We start from the raw sequence: 16,904 nt of genomic DNA, 5'->3' as shown, positions 1-16,904 counted from the left end.
AAGATATAGAGGTAACCAGGGGGCATTTTTACACATGCTTCTGGATGTGGTGCTGGGTGCTTTAATTAGTGAGCTGCGCTAATTAAGATGCCCATGTGTCATGTGTATCAGCGTCGCCATGCATCCCCACACTGAAAAAATGGTGACAGGGAGCTTTGAACTAAAGCTCATCAGACGTCTTTTATTTCAAAGTGCACCACCACCATTTTCTTCGTGTGGAGACGTGCGGCAAGGCTGATGCACGTGATGCATAAGGCCGCCGGAGCATGTCCGTTTCCGTGCTCCAAACGACTCGATTAATCAAATTTGCTCTGCTGTTGTGGATTTCCAACATGTTGGAGCAGGATCCCTGCACGTGTATAGGAGCCCAGGGTGATTAGGCTGATATCACTGTAGGAGACTTTTATCAGTGGAGTGAAATCACAAAAGAAATGATAGCTTTCATTTGGGCCACAGAAAGTTAACAGGGTCACCAAATGTGTGATTATCAGGGATCCTGGTTTTCTCTGATTTAAAAATAATCCCCAATTTTCAGTTTAAAAGAAGTAACCTCAAATCCACATTTTCCCATGATTAAAATGAAACACCACTAATACATAGATATCTAATATAGCAGTGTTTCATTTTAATCATGGAAAAATGTGGCTTTGGAGTTACTTTTTTTAAACTGAAAACTGGGAATTTTTTTTAATTGGAAAAAAACAGGATCCCTGGTGATTATACTACTACCCACAAATCCACCCCTCCAAGACCAACTACTAGCTACCAGCTACTAGCTGAAGGCAGATCCTACCATTCATGAGGGTAGCATAATGCAGAGGTTTGCATATCTCTAAATATCTGTCATAAGACATTGCAGCCAGGAAATAACACTCTGAAGCTCCCAGAAAACCAAAACCAGACAGTTGCATGATACAGCCTGTAACAGAAATGGTTCTCTCTCCAGTCAGGAGGATGGCCAGCATCCTGGGCAGGATAGTGGAGGTGTAGCAGATCTCCAAGGAGGACAGGTTCCCTAGGAAGACGTACATGGGAGTGGGAAGGTGATGATCAGCCACGATCAGAACAGTGATGAAGATGTTCAGCCATGGGCACAGTGTAGATCACTAGGAACAGCAGGAAGGGAGGGTTGTGCAGTTCAGGGGTATTCATCAGTCTCTGCAGGATGAATTCTGTCAGTGGTGATGTGTAGGGGGTGCATGGGGGTGCACGTGCACCCCCTGAGAGCACCGGTGCACCCCCTGGTGGGCCACACTTGCCACTTAGGTGACAGGGAGGGGGGGCAGGCAGGAGTGCTGGTGCCCCCACCGCAAGCACCAGCTGGGGAGTGGAGTGCCGTGGTGCTTCCAGAAGCGGCAGCAGCAACTTCCAGAAGCAGCCACAGTGATCAGCCACAGTGACTGGCCATCTTGTGATTGGCCACGGGGGGACCCCCCACCCCAGTCATTGGGATTGGCTGTGGGGGCACACCCCCCGGTTGCCGACTGGTTGCTGGGGGGGGCATGTGCCCCCTCTGACTAAGGTGGCACCAGTCACTCATGAATTTTGTGATAGAGGTTTCATTTTTCTGTTCCCTTTTCTCCATTCAGTGTGACTACTTCAAGAAGAAATTGTGAGAATTAGAACAAAAGACATGAATAATCCAGGGGAAAAGATACAGTCACTTAATCCTAAATATCTGAAAAGGCAAACAGTGATTAGGATGCATTTGTTCTTTGAGAACCATCTAAAGTGTTACCTTATATAAGCTTTGCAAGAAAGAAGATGTAGCAATTGGCAAGCACAATCAGACAACTGTCCCTTCTTCCGTCCATTAGCAGGAAATAGATGGTGTAGAGGCATATACAAAATCCCCAAATAGGCAATGAGGAAACAAGATTATGGGTGTCTGTTTGTTTATTTTGGGGGAGGGTTGTTATGTTGTCACAGAGCACTGAGGTGCCCTGCTCCCAAAGAGGGGAAACTGCTAGGCCTTCCTCCCTAGCAGGGAATAAGGAGCCCAGCTGTGGGCTGTCGGGGCAACCAGGGAAGGTCAGCTGACCAGAAGGGGAAGGGCCTGCCTCCCTTATAAACCCTGGGGGCTGGGGCCAGAGACAGTTCTCTTCTAGCAGCCATGGAGGAAGGAGCTCCCAGTCATGAAAGAGGGGAGAAGCCTGAAACACGAGCAGCGTCTGACATGGCTGTGAGATAAAGAATCCCCGGATAGGCTTGAATGTTGTTATGGCCAAGCGGCTTCCATTTAAGTTATAGCTGGAGGGCTTGTGTTTGTGTTGCTATTTGTTTGTAACCGGTGGTTTGGGTGAGGCTATCAGGGGTTGGAGGAGGCCTCATAGGGGACTCACAGTGGAATGTGAGGACCCCAGCACCAGTGAGGGTGCAGCATTCGAGGTGTATAGACCCCAGCCCCAGAGAAGGGGGCAGCTTTACTGAGAAGGCCCCAAAGTGGGGGCAGCTTTACTGAGGAGCCCCAGTGCGGGCACGGTGAGCCCCGGAGAGGGGGCGGCGTTACTGAGAAGCCCGGTGCGGGCGTGGTGAGTCCAGAGAGGGCGCAATATTACTGAGGAGCCCCAGAGAGGGGGCAGCCTTACTGAGAAGCCCCAGTGTGGGCACAGTGAGCCCCCAGAGAGGGGGCAGCATTACTGAGGAGACCCCAGAGAGGGGCAGCTCTGTTGGGGAGCCCCAGGGAAGAAGGCACATAGGGAGATAGAGCCGGAGAGGACGCCTATCAAAGAAAGGAAGGCCCAGAGAGGACAAAAAGGGGCCAGATTGTAATAAGACTGGGACACAATGTCCATTCCATCGGCGAGGTGTGGACTGCAGTGTAGGGGATAGCGCCTCCTGGCCTCGGGGCAGTACAAGGGCAGCCTCCCGCTAAGTAACATCAAGGCATGGCAGGAGAGAAGGCAGGCAGTTGCCCCAGGAACAGGTACGTGGGCCACCACGTTTAGATCAGCCCCAGAGTGAATACCTGTTACATATGTATAATGCTGATGTAACTGGCTTTTTAGTGCTGGCATATCTGAATAACTTTTTGGTATGCCACTAATTTGAGCAGCACTCAGTAGCACTCAGTAGTGAGGCAGCGAGTACATAGCTTAAATACAGATCATTTAAAAAAACATTTTTGTTGTGCCTTTGAGATGAGCTGCCTATCTATGATGCTCATTGTCCAAGGTTTATAATTCTGTTACGTCAGAGTAAATAGAACTGACCTAGAAATTGAAAAGAGAATTTTTCAACCTCCAGTTAAACAAACACTGGGCTGGACTATTTCAGTCAGGACATTTTAGTCCTGCCTTGAGCAGGGGGTTGGACTAGATGATCTCAGCAGGTCCCTTCCAATCCTACTTAAAGGAGCCTAAGAAAGTTGTAGCTCAAATTCTTTTGGCTTTCATGGGGAGATGGGAGACTAGCTCCCACTGACTTCTTTGACAATCCCTCTAATCCTTTTAAAATTTAGTATAAAATATTAAGAGATCAAATGTTCACTTTCAAAATTGCCTAATGGTCAGATTTAGGTAAGTATTTTCCTACTAATGCAGATAAAAATGTAGGACCAAATTCATTTTGATAGAAGTTAGGTGGCCAGATGCTTAAAAACATTCAGTGAGAGTCAATGTCCTTCTTCAGGCACCTACTTGTTTTAAGAAATCTGAGCCTGAAAACACTTTTGAAAATGTCATTAGCTTTTACAACAATGAGGCACAAGAACCTTAGTACTTCTTTCAGTCTCTCCTGTTTTGAAAGCCAGAAATATCTTTTAAAATCTTGCTCCATTTTCTGGTATTTTGGTGGTGGGACATACAGGTAGACAAATAGTCAAACACTGTAAGGGAAAATGCAGGACTGGATTTCCAAGTACCAGAAGCCCACAGTGACATACTGAAAGAAAGGTTAAATAGATGGAAGAAGGACACGGGTCCATGTCCCTAATGCAGTCATGAATCTATTCCTTGGCTACATTGGCAGAGGCAAGGGGACATTCAGCTGGGCTGTGGATTGTCAGGACTTGGGAACCCAAGTTCAAGTCCAATTAAGAGATGCTTGCCAGAGGAAACACTAGGCTCAGAAGGAGTCAGATTTATCCTGCAGTTCCTAATTACTGATCCTGAATGGGAGGCAGTTGTACCTCCATGAACAGCACCTGTGATGGAGAACTATGTCATGCCAGGTTGTAGGCAGCCAGGTCTGAGGGGTCACCCAGAGTCAGAAGAAGCAATCAAGACCTACGGGAGTCTTTGAGTCTGAGTACTGAGTTGAAGTGTAGGGAAGCAGGAAGCCAGAAGATCTGGCTGGGGAACTGAGAAATCGGCAAAGGAGGCCAGCTGGGTGAGGTATCTAGGAGATGAAACCAGCATCACATTATGAAGCTGAGGGCCAGGCCACACTTGGGGTCCATGGGCAAAATGGGTCAGGGAGCCAGAAAACTCCATCACAGAGCCAGTAGAGGTACAAGTCAAGGGTGCGGCAGCCTAGGTATGAGGTTGAGGCTTTCTGCCTGGATGCTTCCTTTTCTGGGGTTTATTTGGCCCTAAATTGAAGTGGTGTTTTTAAAAACCCACCGCTTCAATTTAGGGCCCCCGTTTTGTCTACACACACCTGAAGTTATGATGGCAATCATGAAAGGTCATTAATATTGAGGTTGATTATGGTGATAATGATGAAGTATTAATTAATAACTACAGAAAAGGGATGGAGGAATCTCTGAAGGTATCTTCTTGGGGCATTTCCTTTTTGGATGAACTTCTCTGAAAAGCTGTTGGGTAAGAATGACTAGACAAAGCCTTGGCTGGGATGAGCTAGTTGGGGGCGGTCCAGCTTTGAGCAGAGGGTTGGAGTAAGTGACCTCCTGAGGCCCTTCTAACCCTAATTCTCTATGATTTTATGATTCTCGGCTGCTGAGCCCATGAGAGCTGCATGTGATGCCAGGGACAGAACAGCAGTAAATAGCTGTGAAGCTGTTACCTGAGGCAGGCAGGTAGGGAAGCTCTATTCCACAGTCCTAAGCAAAGCCTGAGAGTGAAGTACTTGGTATCCCAGAGAATATAAACCCTTCCCTGAGTCTGAACATTCATAGTATTGATTTGATGTACATCTCCCTGTTTCAACAGCACAGGAAACTTTCAAAGAGAATGACTTTATTTTATTTATTTATTTTTCCAAGATTACCTCACTAGCATAGTGATCTGATGAAAAGTGCTTGCATTAAAAAGCTTGTCTAACTTAATCTGGATCATGCAGTTGGTCCCATAAAATATCACCCACAAGAATCCTTGCCTCTCACTAGAAGAGTGAAAGGGAAAACCCAGCTGCACCGCCATGAAGGAAATAGGAGGAGGCAAGCAAGCGTCTGTCACCAAATTCCTGCTCCTAAGATTTGGGAACATCCCAAAGCTACAGATTTTTTTCTCTTCCTGTCATTTCTAGTGATCTACATTTTGATCGTGGTTGGGAACATCCTTATCATGGTACTTGTTGTCACTGGTGATCAGCACCTTCATACTCCCATGTACCTCTTTCTGGGAAATCTGTCATACTTAGAGACCTGCTACACCTCCGCTGTCCTGCCCAGGATGCCGGCCAGTCCCTGACAGCGGATGGAACTATTTCTGTTAGGGGCTGTATTGCACACCTGTATTTCTTTGGTTGCCTGGAAGCTACTGAATATTATCTCCTAGCCGCAATAACTCATGATGGGTATTTAGTAGGGGTGTGCAAAGCAGGCCCTATTCAATTCAGATTTGGCCCGAATCGGGGACAGTGATTTGGATCACTGTCCCTGATTCAATTTGGCCAAATCCGAATCTGAAGATTCGATGTTGATTCAGAGAATCAGTGATTCAGACATAGACCCAGCTTTAAGTTTTTTCTACATACCTCCAGGTAGCAGGTGCGACTCATGATTGTTGCAATGCTGGGGTGGATGGAGCATCTCACAGGAGTGGGGGGGTGCCCTCCATGTGGAATACCTCTGGTCCACTTCTGGGTCTGCCGGGGAGTGCGCTGGGGCCCACCTGCACCTCCCTGGCTCAGCATTTGGCCACAGGGGAACCCCAGGTGCCCCCCCAGACCCAGGAGGCACCAGTCACTGAGCCGGAGGGAGTGGGAGGGAGGGGGCAGTGTGCTCCCCGACGGACCCAGAAGTGGACTGGAAGTGCTTCTGGTCCACTTCTGGATCTGCTGCCGAGCGCGCTGGGGAGCACCCTCTGCTTCTGTGGGACACTCCGTGTGCCCCAGCATCACAGCATTCATGAGCCCCTGCTACCTAGAGGTATGTAGAAAAAACATTTAGAGCTGTGTCTGTGTCCGAATCGCCAAATCTTTCCAAATCTCTCTGAATCGATTCGGAGGGTTCCAATACAATTTGAAGAGATTAAAGGGTCCTCTGATTCAATTCGGATTTCGAGAGTTGGCCACCGAATCGGGCTGAATCTCTACCAGATCAAATCAGGGACTGAAGCTTTGCTCAGCCCTATTATTTAGCAATATATACCACAGCTCTATGCAGTGCTAATGAAGGGCAGAATCTGTCTATTGCTAGAAACTGAATTGTGGATAGGTGGAGTCCTGCTTTCTAAAACAATAATGATAGCTCAGGGCTACTTGTTCTCGGGAGCTTCTGAGGCCCAGCTAGTATCTGGGGACACCAGGGCCCTGTGCCACCTGGACTGCTGCAGTGGCCCTAGTTGGTAGGGTAGGGTAGGGTTGGAAGGGACCTGAGCAGATCATCGAGTCTGACCCCCTGCCATGGCAGGAAAGAGTACTGGGGTCAAATGACCCCGGCCAGGTGTTCATCCAGCCTCCTCTTGAAGACCCCCAGGGTAGGAGCCAGCACCACTTCTCTCAGAAGTTGGTTCCAGATCCTAGCCTCCCTGACAGTGAAGTAGCGCCTCCTGATGTCTAGCCTGAATCTACCCTCTGCCAGCTTGTGACCGTTATTTCTAGTCACTCCTGGTAGTGCTCGGGGGAACAGGGACTCCCCCAATGCCCCCTCTGACTAGTTTGTAAATGGCCACCAGATCCCCTCACAGCCTTCACTTGTGGAGGCTGAACAGGTTCAGGTCCCTTAGCCTCTCCTCGTAGGATCTTCCCTACTCTGCACCCTCTCCATGTTGTCCACATCCCTCCTGAAGTGCGGCGCCCAGAACTGGATGCAGTAGTCCAACTGCAGCTTGACCAGTGTTGCATAGAGGGGGAGGATCACCTCCTTGGACCTGCTTGAGATGCATCTGTGGATGCATGACAAGGTGCAGTTGGCCTTCCTAACCGTGTCCCCACACTGTCGGCCCATGTTCATGTTCATTTTGGCATCAATAATGACTCCAAGATCCTTTTCTGCCTCTGCACTGACGAGAAGGGAGTTCCCCAGCCTGTAGGTCTACCGCTGGTTCTTCCTTCTCAGGTGCAGCACCGTGCACTTGTCAGTGTTGAAACCCATCCTGTTCTCATCTACCCACCCCTGCAACCTGTCTAGGTCCAATTGCAGCCTATTCCTCCCTTCTAGCATGCCCACATCCCCCCACATCTTAGTGTCATCTGCGAATTTGAACAGGGTGCTTTTTACCCCCCCCGTTCAAGTCGCTGATGAAGATATTGAACAGCGTGGGTCCGAGGACTGAGCCCTGGGGGACTCCACTGCCCACATCCCTCCAGGTCGAATAAAACCCATCCACCACCACTCTCTGGGTGTGGCCCTCTAGCCACTTAGTGACCCATTTGACTGTGTAGGTATTGACACCACAGTCCCCTAGTTTTTTTTAATGAGAATGGGGTGAGAGACAGTGTCAAAGGCCTTCCTTAAGTCCAGAAAGACTACATCCACTGCTACACCTTAGTCTAAGGATTTTGAGACCTCGTCATAGAAGGCCACCAGGTTGGTCTGACAGGACTTGCCTCTAATGAACCCGTGTTGGTTGCTTCCAAGAATAATCTCCCCCGCTGGCTCCTCACGGACATGCACCAGGATAACTCTCTCAAAAAGCTTACCCAGGATTGAGGTAAGACTAGCTGGCTTATAGTTTCCCGGGTCCTCCTTCCTCCCTTTTTTGAAAATGGGAACCACATTGGCCCTTTTTCAGTCATCTGGCACCATGCCGGAGCACCATGAGTGCTCGTAAAGCCATGCCAGGGGTCCCGCAATGACCTTTGCTAATTCTCTCAGCACTCTGGGGTGGAGATCATCAGGACCAGCTGATTTAAATACATCCAGTCCCTCCAGAAGTTCCCTGACTAGATCCTCACTGACCCTGGGCCTAGGTGCACCTCCTGTGGGGGTTAGGGGGGCTCAGTGGGGGGGTGACCTGGTCCCTGCTCAGAAAAATGGAGGCAAATAAATTGTTAAATAGGTTAGCTTTGTCATCTGGTGCAACGACCAGATTTCCTAGCATGTCTTGCAGAGGCCCCATGTTACCCGGTACCTCCTTTTTACCCACTATGTATTTAAAAAAGGACTTCCTGTTGTCCTTGATCCGGGTCGCTAGTCCCAGTTCCATCTCCGCCTTGGCCTTCCTGACTGCCCCCCTGCAGCCCGGAGCAACCAACCGAGGCATAGTCCTCCCTGGTGATGGCCCCTCCCTTCCATTGGGTGTATGCCTCCTTTTTAGCCAGGACATGTTTCCATATGCTTTTGGTGAGCCATGGGGGCTTTTGCGTCCTCTTGCCACCTTTGATCTGTGTTGGGATTACCTCCCTTTGGGCTTGGAGGATCATCTCCTTAAGGAACGACCACTCCTCTTAGACACCCGACTCCTCCCCTCTGGGACCTCAGTGTCTCCCCGACTATTCTCCTTACCTCAATGAAGTCCACCCTCCTGAAGTCCAGGGCTGTTGCCTTGCTGCAGGCCTTTGCCACCTTGCGCTGGATGGTGAATCCCAGCAGGCAATGATCACTGTTGCCCAGGTGGTCGAGCACCCACAGCCCCCTCACCAGGTCATCACCCATGGCCAGGACCAGGTCCAACAAGGCATCTCCCCTGGTGGGGATGTGCACCTACTGGGTTAGATAGAGGTCATGTATCTCAGCTAGGAACCTTCGTGAGTGGTCAGACCTGGCTGACTGCTCTTCCCAGCAGATGTCTGGAAAGTTCAGGTCACCCATGATGACCACGTCCTTTGACCTAATGATCGTTGTGAGCTGACTTAAGAATTCCCGGTCTAGCTCTTCCCCGTGGTCGGGTGGTCTGTAGTAGACCCCCACCGTTAAGTCCCTTTCCCCTCGACTTCCTTGTATTCTAACCCAAATTCACTCTTTAAAATACCCCAAAGTCCGTGCTCTTCCACAATTAAAACGAAATGCCACTACATATATTGAGATTTCATTGACCAGTTGGGCAATATTTTATTGATATATTTACAATTTTAAAGCAATTTGGAAGCCTACCAGTACCTCTGTCAGAATAAAAATTCTAAGTATCTATACACTTTGGCATTTGCTTTTGGGTTTTTTGTCACAGAAAAATCAGAGCTGCCCCTACCTCCTTTGCTCACCAGGATGTGCAGCACTGAGCAGCACATCCTGGAATATGCTCATGCTCTGTCCCTGCCTTTGCCCCTCACTCTCAACCCACAGCCCTCCCCAAACCCTTCACTCCTGACTTGCAGCCCCTGCCTGCCCCCACTAGCTCCATCCTAGCACTAGGACATGGGTCCAGCTGCAGCTGTCCCACCCACTGCTTTGTGGCTCTTATCAGTGCCAGTGCTTGCTGTTCTGCACCCAGCACCTGTGCCCAGGCCCCAGCGATCCCCATGCCATTCCTGGGAAGCCCTCGACTGGGGCTCAGGGACAGGGCTGGCCAAGGCCCTTCCCTTCCAGGCTTGCCTCCCCCTGCACAGGGTGCTCTAGGGGAGCAGAGGGGCTCTAACCCTGGCTCTAGGCCTCTCTTACCCAAAGCGCTCCCCCCACCCTAACCTCTCGTTTTTGCTCTCACACACACACACACGCACACACACACACACACACACACACCTGCTGCCATCTACAGCCCTCCTGCCAGCCCATTACACTCCCCAAAGGGTTTCTGGGATCAGAAGCACCCCCAAGACGGGGCACATGTCCCAGCACCAGTGTGGGCACAGGGCAGGGCTGCAATGTGGCAGTTGCCCCTGCAGCCACAGGTCCCACCAGCAGGTCCCTCCCATCCCAAGTGCTCAGCTGTGCATGAAGGTTATGTGATTTGTGGGGGTGATGTGATGTTTGAGGGGAGGGGCTTGTAGGTGGATTGAGGGTGGGTGTAAGTTTTGTGTGGGTGAGGTTGTGGGGGGTATGGAGCTGGTTATGTTGGTGAGGGGTTTGTGGGGGTTGTTTTGGGGGGGTTGTGGGTGGATTGTAGGTTGACTCAGTGGGACTACTTAGGAGGGGTGGGTACCCTGGCCCCAGCAGGGCACAGTCTCCCCCCCCCCCACAGGGTGCACTGCCCCACCACAGCAGTAGCAGCTGTGGGGTGCTCAGGGCTCACTGCTGGCAGAACCTCCCCATGGAGCAATGTGGCCCTGGCTGCCTGGCATCTGGCGCCACCTGTGCTCCATGTCACAGGCCTGGCCTGGCCCTTCGGGCACCTTTGGGCAGAACCAGGCCACTCTGGCTGTCACCCAGCAGGCTGGCACTGCTCACAGGGTCCACACATCAGGCTGGGCCAGGTCCTGTCTCCAAGTGCCCTGCACACTGTTGGGCTGGGCCAGGCCGGTTCCCTGGAGACAGGACCTGGCCCAGCCTAATGCATGGCCCCTGCAGTGCTGAGCCCTGAGTGACAGCCTGAGTGGCCCAGTACTGCCGGAAAGAGCATGGCCCCAGGCTGGGCTGGGCCCATGACATGTGACCGGGACCATGCTGTGGCTCAGGCCATGCTGTGGGGTGCGGGTCTGCCGGCAAAGCACCCTGAGTGCTCCTCAGCTGCTGCTCCTGTGGGGGTCTGTGCACCCTGAGGGTGACCCGCGCCCCATGAGCAGCCCCCTCAGATTTTCAGGTATCAAGTTTAGAGCCCGTGTTGCTAACATTCAGTGCAGGGAACATTTTTCCATTCACGTTATGCCTCTTGTGGCATCTCAAACTGCTTCTGAGGGCACATACGCCTCAGACCCAGCACCACCTCTGCCACGTCATAGGTCTGACCCGGTCTGCCCTGCAGCAATGTGCTTTCGGGCAGCACTGAGCCACTTGTGCTGTCACCCAGAAGCCCGGCACCACTCACAGAGGCTGCGCATTGGGCTGGGCCAGGTCCTGCCTCCTTGGAATCGGACCCATAGGGTGCATCCACACATACAGGCACATATGTTTGCAGCAGCTCAAATAGGAGTGGCACAAATTTATGCCAGAGATTTTTGCCTCAGCACATGTGCCTGAACGTGCACTTTGGTGCGGGGCAGGTTGTGCCACTTGGGGCAAACTGACCCTGCCCAGTTCCTCCTGGATCTGCAGCCAAGGGGAGTTGAAGGCTGGGGCCAGCACCTGTGTTGATCAACAGGCTGATCTTGTTCGGGACCCTGCACAATCCCCCCAGGGCTCCAGTTCTACCCTACCATCTTGTGACAGAGTGCCACCCCCGCCTGTCTCTCAAGGGGCTGCAGAGCTCTCCCAATCCCAACCCGAGTCTGGGGTCTTGGCAGACTGGGGAATTCAGATGGTGCCCAAGGAGCCTGCTGAGTCCCAGAACCAGGAAGACGATGCCGCGGAACCATCAGGCTCCATGGAAGCTGCGGGACCTCTCAGCCCCAGTGGTACCCAGGGGTGAGTTACTTGCATTCCTTGACTGTGAGTTCATCCAGCAGTCCACCAGTAAGGTGCAGCTCACCTTGGACTGCTGGGGAGATTTTGACAGCATCCTTAACACTGCAAGGGTGCTGGCGGGAGAAATCAAGAGGCCCAAGAGCTGCAACACCCAGATCTATAGGCAGGCCTGCAGTTTCATAGATGACCTCTATGCCTATGAGAGGGCACTGCATGAGCCGGTGTACCCCATGTTGGGTGTTGAGATGCATGAGACCCCTGCTGAACCATCTGATTCACCCGCCCAGCCATGAGGTTGTTTAAGATTGTGACCCTCGACGTCCATGGCTGCAGGAAGGGTCTCCAGAGATTCTGGGTACTCTCCTTCCTTCGGGAGTGGGGGTGCCCTGTGGTATTCTTGTAGGAGACCCTGACGACTCTGTCTGATGAGCCTAGCTGGTCACTGGAATGGGTTGACAGGGTCTTTTTTAGTAACCTCTTAGACACCTTTGTTCTGTAGTAGCCCCTTCCTGCAGGCTAAAAAAGCCAGCAGCCATTTTGTGCCCTGAGGCACACATACCAGGACCTTTGAGGACTGAAGGCCCTGTGTGCCCCCAGCCCCCAGGATGCCACTGCTAGCCCTGTTCCCTAGCCAGAGGTCCTGCTTGGCCACAGGTGAGTATTGTTGGGGGTGAGCAGAAGCAAGAGCCAGGTGCTGGCCCTGCTCCCAGAGATGGTCAGGCAGCAGCCCTGGGGAGATGTCGGGGCTGGGGAGGGGCAGCAGCAGGCTGCAGGCTTCAGCCGGCACCCAGTGGGTCACTGGCCCCGGGGCAGTGCACAGAAACATGGGGCTCAGGGGTGGGGGAGGGAGCGCTATTTGTTGAGGGGGAAGGGATAGTTGTGAGTTTTGTGAGGGAAATAAAGCTTTTTTGTCTCACCTGTGTGCATGTCCTGAGAGTGGTGCTGGGGGTGGGCAAGGGGTGTAAGTGGCCGGGCAGGCAAGTTGGAGTGGGGAGTGCAGGAGGAGGGGGCTGGACAGGGCCTCCTGCAGCAAATGTCCTGGCCCCTGCTGGTGGGTCCATGGAGTGGGGTGGGGTGGGGCGGGGCAGGGTGGGGGGTGGGGGGGAGCTGCTGGGCCAGCAGGGCCAGTACCATGGCCAGCAAAAGCATGTGTCTCTGGTCATTGCTAGCAAGGGCAGAGGTGGAGCAGCAGGGTGCTAGACATTGCTGGCAGGAGCAGGGGCTGTAGCAGCCCTGCCATGGGGAGGCAGGATGGGTAAGGAGGGAGCTGGCATGTGCTGCCCCTGCACTGGGTACACAGCTTCTGGTCAGGGAAGAGTCTGGCCATGGGTCAGAGGACGGAGCTGTTTCCAAGATGGCTGTCACGTTCTGGCAGCTGACTCTGCCTTCAATATGGCTGCAAAGTGCTGGCAGCCATAGCCGCGGAGGCTGGAGCCCCCCTGGCAGCCACAGGTGCATATGGTAGGGCTGGAAGGACTTGCCACTAACTTTAGTGCCAAGTGAATGTGTAGAAACCTGCAAAAAATCACTTGATGTGCATTGCCTCAATGCACATTAAATGTAGTAGCATTTAAATGCATGTGTAGATATGCCCAGTGGAACAATATAACTCTAAAGCCAAATTGTATTTCTCCTCTGAATCACCTAGGTTGCACAGGTGACCCTCACCATTTGTGGGGGATACATTCCTGTGATCCCCGCAAATGGCAAAATCTGCGAATAGGGTACTGCGCTCATGAATGCAGTGCCCCCAGCTGCCGGGGGGGCACGGCTCTGGCAGCAACAGTGAGAGTGCGGCAGTGGGAGTCCAGTGGCAGCAAGCATGGAGCTCCCGAGGAGCTCTAGTAAGTGTTTAAAGTGTATTTAAAAAGTGGGTTTGGCATTCGCAAATATTTGAAACCGCAAATGCTGAACCTGTGTATACCAAGGGTTTCCTGTATGTATGGCATCTATGGTTACACGTTCTAGCCCATTTGCAGCCTCCCAAAAATTGTAAAAGGTAGGGTTATTCAAAAGATAAGTGAGTGTTTCTCCTCCCTGCAGCTTTATGTAACTTAATCTTAAAAATAAGAAGAAGGTGTGATGTAAAAGTTGATCAATTCAAGCTTAGGAGGTCGCTTAGAGGTAAAATAGAATTTGAGGATTAGTGAGGAGATTTTGATGACGGGACATTTTGGGGACATTAGGGATGATATATCTCTGGGCATTTAGGAACATTTTGATGATTATGCATCTCTGACTTCTGACCTTATTTACTTTTAAAAGAAAGTAATGCTTACTGTCATGGGGTGCACACATGTAATAATAAAGTTGGGGAACCTTTTCAACTGTAAAACAGATAGAGGCACTGAAGGCTTCTCAAGCCCTCAACAATTTTAGGAGGTTTACATGAAAAATCTAGGTCCCATGGCACCTCCCCACTAGCAAACTTCATAATCCACCTCCCTGAAATGTCTCATAACCTCAAAGAGCACCTGTCATTTGTCTAGCAGTTTACTTCCCACTGAGGAGATTAGCAACAGGACCCAGTCCTTTGGATATGCCTAAAGTTGGGCATTCTTATTACACTGTTGCTTCTGAGTCTGCATGGTGTGGAGATTCTTCCGGGTGAATGTTCTTACTAGATCCCACCATTCCCAAAGTTTGGGAACCTACTGGAATATTTTTTTACTTCTCTGGCCCTGTATCTGCCAGGCCTCCTGAAGGAGGTCTGATATACCCCAGGCGTATTTACCATAGAAAAGTTCAAAAGGGTAGAAATCTGTTGAGGATTGAGGAATTTCTCATATTCCAAACAACCAATAAGGCAACAGTGGGTGTGTCTACCTGTGCAAAAGATCTGGAAGCAGTTTACTCTTGAGTAAACTACTAGAGAATAAATGCTCCAGGACATGTGTCTGCACATGCGGGGATGTGGGAGAAGATTTGCTGCTCCTAGCAGCAGACTGCTCCCCCTCCCTGCAGCCACAAAATCAGCCCCTGCAGCAGCCAGGGGGAGCTCTAAGTTCCCTCTGGGTACTAGCCCAAGGGCCACGAGACAGCTGTCTCCTGGCAGGGCTTGGGACATTGCTCTCTGCTCCAGAAGCTGCCTGCTGCAGGGGAGCTGAGCACTCCATCACGGGAGCCCAGGTGGCAACAATGTCCCCCTGCCCTGGAAGCCCTGCCCTGTGGGCATGAGGCTGGCTCTGGGAGATCCTTCTCTCCCAGCTCAACTCCTGTGGCCATGGCCCTGTGACTTTGAAGCTGGTACAGGCAGACAGAGATCTCTCAGCCCAGCCCTTCAATTGCAGAGTCGGGGTGGGGAGCTCCTTACTGCCAGGGCTGGGGGACATTGTTTGCACCCTGGCTCTGGTGGCAGAGCCCACCTCAGCAGCAGGCAGCTCCCACTGTTAGGGAGCAATTTCCCACCCCCTGTATCCCAGCTGACCAGGAGCACATTTTCTCCTGATCAGGCATCTACATGTGTGCTACTGCACAGCTAATAATCATGAGTAAATTTGCTGCTTATATTTGCAGGTAGCAAATATACTCATGACTAGAGACAATTACTACACAGTAAGCATCTGCATATGTAGATGTGGATGTTTACTTTGCAGTAATTATCTCTACTGCGCAGTAAAGTGTCTCATGTAGATGTGCCCAGTATATCCCAGTTGAAGGTTTCTGCTACCAGAAACTGCCCTAACAGCTTCTTTAAAGTCTGATTTCACCTCTTCTGTAAGCAATTGTCATGTGATTTGCACACACGATGACAATTTCAACAATTTACAGGACATTACTTTTAGGTCCTCTTGAGAGTTGGGGGGGAGCATTGGGGTGATGCTGGCTATAGGGGTGATGCATAGGAATAGAACCTACAACACCAGTTTAGCCACTAAAATCAATAATTTGCAGGCCTACATGGCTCTATCATCTATGAGTGTCAGGCATAGAGGACCTATGATTTCACTTTAAAAAGCCTTGACTTTTAACACTCAGAGTTATTGACCACTGGGGCAAACTTCCAATGGAAAAATCAGTCATGAGTTGATGTCTTTCATATCAAGATGAGATGGATTGCTGGAAGAAATGTTTTAGTCAAACACTAAATTGGCCTCAACACAAGAGTTCTGGAGTGGCAGGGGATGCATCACCAGGGCAGTGCAGAGCTCGCAGTGGCAAGCAGCTTTCCTGTGCGGCCTCGCTCTGCCCTAAAGTACTGGGTCAGACACACCAGGCTGCAGAGGCCCCCTGTGGGAGGGCACCAGGGCAGAAGCCCCAGCCTGCAGCAGGCAGTCCACCTCACCTCACCCCCACCCCACAAACAGATTTGGGGGGCACAGGTCCCCACTGTGATAGGGAGCTCCCCCCTGGATGACCCTCCTGCAGCCCTGTATTGCTCCCCACTGGGGCCCTGTGGCTGTGCATTGCAGCCCTGAGCCTCAAGCCCCACACACCGCCCAGCTGGGTAGCATCCCCAGCCCTGCCCAGCTCCCTTCCTCCCTCTGGGGGCCTCAATCCTTCCCCACACAAACAGGCTGGAACTCTGCCAGCCTGCCGAGGACTCAGGGCAAAACTGCAAAATCTGTCGGTTTCTCTGCTAAAATCCATGTTTTACTCCAGTAAGGGGGAAAATCCGCATTTTACTCCATTTTTCCATGAGAAATGGAAAACCCGGATCCCTGCTAATCATAATATCACAATAGCCATTGTGTTAAGGCAGAAGTCACATTAGCTACCCAGTAGAAACTTCCAAAAAGGTCATCAAAACTTGAACCTCCCAATTCTCCAAGAGAGGGCAATCTGTCATGTTTAATTTGAAGTCAGACAGAGGTACCAGTAGACCTTATAAACTGAATCAGAGATGTAAATTGATATAATGGGACCATATTTAACACAATGCAGTCTCTGGAAGTTTTCTTGGTCAAGTTGATTTTTAAAAATGCTATTATTTAAGAACAGCACCAAGTTCTACCTTCCATAATATGTGATTCACAGCTGTGAACTCTTATTGTAGCTAGGTCAATAACTTTCCAAAAAAATCCAAGCAGGAAGTGATGGTGATGCCCCTTCCATACCAACAGTTTTGGTGTTAGAGAACTCCCTTGAGTAGGGATGGAAGGTCCCATAGCAAGAACCCTGTCTCTCCATCAAGTTTGGAGCTGGGTCCAAAGCACACATTTCCTACCTCAGTAGGCACATC

Source organism: Alligator mississippiensis, chromosome 15, assembly GCF_030867095.1.
Source record: "Alligator mississippiensis isolate rAllMis1 chromosome 15, rAllMis1, whole genome shotgun sequence".
NCBI lineage: Eukaryota > Metazoa > Chordata > Crocodylia > Alligatoridae > Alligator > Alligator mississippiensis.
The sequence above is the reverse complement of the archived record's forward strand: the minus strand, read 5'-3'. Positions refer to the sequence as shown.